At 38.9% G+C, this 1,759-nt stretch overlaps 1 protein-coding gene and 1 non-coding gene across 2 annotated transcripts in view; one reads left to right on the plus strand and one right to left on the minus strand.

Annotated features, from left to right (window-relative positions):
• The window catches only part of DNAL1 (dynein axonemal light chain 1), a 61,550-nt gene that overhangs the window by 43,063 nt on the left and 16,728 nt on the right, over positions 1-1,759 (minus strand). The window lies entirely within an intron of this gene.
• Positions 603-731, plus strand: LOC115868849. The gene has a single exon (XR_004045816.1). It is a non-coding gene; the product is annotated as a small nucleolar RNA SNORA70 (small nucleolar RNA).

Here is a 1,759-nt window from a genome sequence, read left to right on the forward strand (position 1 = left end):
TTTTTTTTTTTTTTTGGTTAAGAGTTTAATTTTCATACTAAAGACAGAATTAAAAGTAATACTTTCTAAGTGTCTTGCACCTGTTAGCTCTAGCTGTCCAACAACAATGAAAAGCTCCTTAAACTCAGAGACGTCTCCTTTGCTTTCTGATGTTCTCTATGATGTGGTACAGTGCAAGACACAAAAATCAAATTTAAAAAATCAAATCACACATCAATAATATAAAACAAAATCAACTGAAATGTAGAGATCTAATACATATCACTCAGTGCTTATTTTTGGGTCAAATAGTAATTGATTAGAGGAGGGGTAACTAACAGCTAAAAAACAAACCAGTTGCTGTGCAGCCAGTTCTGAGTCATGGCAATCACAATGTTCCAGAGAATGTGCTCCACAGAGTTTTCAATGGTAGTAACTTTGCAGAAGAAGATGCCAGGCCTCTTTTCCAAGACACCTCTGAGTAAATTTGAGTCATTAAATTGTCATTTGTACTTGAGCAATTTAGCATATGCACCACCCAAGGGATTCAACATGGAGTGGCCCTTAAATGAATGTTTGTTAATCAGTGAGTGACCTCGTTAACTTTAAATAATCTTAAAGGTCTGCAGCCAATTAACCTGATTACCTTCCCATGGGGGCCAGTATGTGATGGCTGCAAACAGCAGCCTCCTCAGAAGTATATGCAGCTTGCTGGCATGTATAGGCTGCCCTAAGGGACCTTGAGGACAGCCCTTTGCTGCTCTTTGATGGTTCTGACCTGGCTAATTTCTACTGTCCCTAAGATAGGCTCCCAATTGGGATGAGAGGTACTTTCAGGAAACCCTAAGGCAGGGGTCCTCAAACTTTTTAAACAGGGGGCCAGTTCACTGTCCCTCGGACCCATTGGAGGGCCAGACTATAGTTTAAAATAAAACTATGAACAAATTCCTATGCACACTGCACTTATCTTATTTTGAAGTAAAAAAACAAACAGCAAAAACACCCGGCTGGCCAGATAAATGTCCTCAGTGGGCCACATGTGGCTCGTGGGCCGTAGCTTGAGGACACCTGCCTAAGGCATGGTGGCTAGGCTCCATATCAACCAAGCCATTATGTCTATCTGCACCAAGCATCAAAACAAGGAGCATGTGACTGAGGTCTTATCCAGGCCAAGTTCAAATTCCCTGGGATCAAGAAGATCCACAGTGGGGTTTCAACAAGTTTAATACCAATGAATCTGGTGACATGGTAGCTGAGAAATGCCTCATCTCAGATGGCTGTGGAGTCAAATACATCCCTAGTTGTGGCCCCTCGGACAAGTGGTGGGCCCTGCATTCATGAAGGCCTTGGTAGCCCTGTACCTTGCCTGACTTAGGCCCACCAATAAATTGAACCACCTGACTCCAATCAATCAATCATCATAAATGTCAACTACTTATCATAATGTTCTTTAGAAATGAACCTACATACTAAAACAAGCATTTATTACTATAAATAAATAAAATCCTAAAATCTAGATAAAAGAAATTGAATCTAATACTGAGCCTACTTCAAATTCTTTTTTCTTTCATGAAAAAGGTTTTTTTGGTTATAAACAAAATTTTAAATTGCAACTAACATAAGTAATAATAAGCACTAAAACAAATATTTCGTTACTTCTACCTATTATCTCTAGACACTAATGTTCTTATAGCCTTAGCTTGTTCACAGATGATCTAAAAAGGCAAAAGGTACATTATTATACAAAATAACTACTGATTACTTAGATCACTGGTTCTCA

This window comes from Echinops telfairi, unplaced genomic scaffold (assembly GCF_000313985.2).
Source record: "Echinops telfairi isolate 266 unplaced genomic scaffold, ASM31398v2 ScPeMD7_18;HRSCAF=68, whole genome shotgun sequence".
Classification (NCBI taxonomy): Eukaryota; Metazoa; Chordata; class Mammalia; order Afrosoricida; family Tenrecidae; genus Echinops; species Echinops telfairi.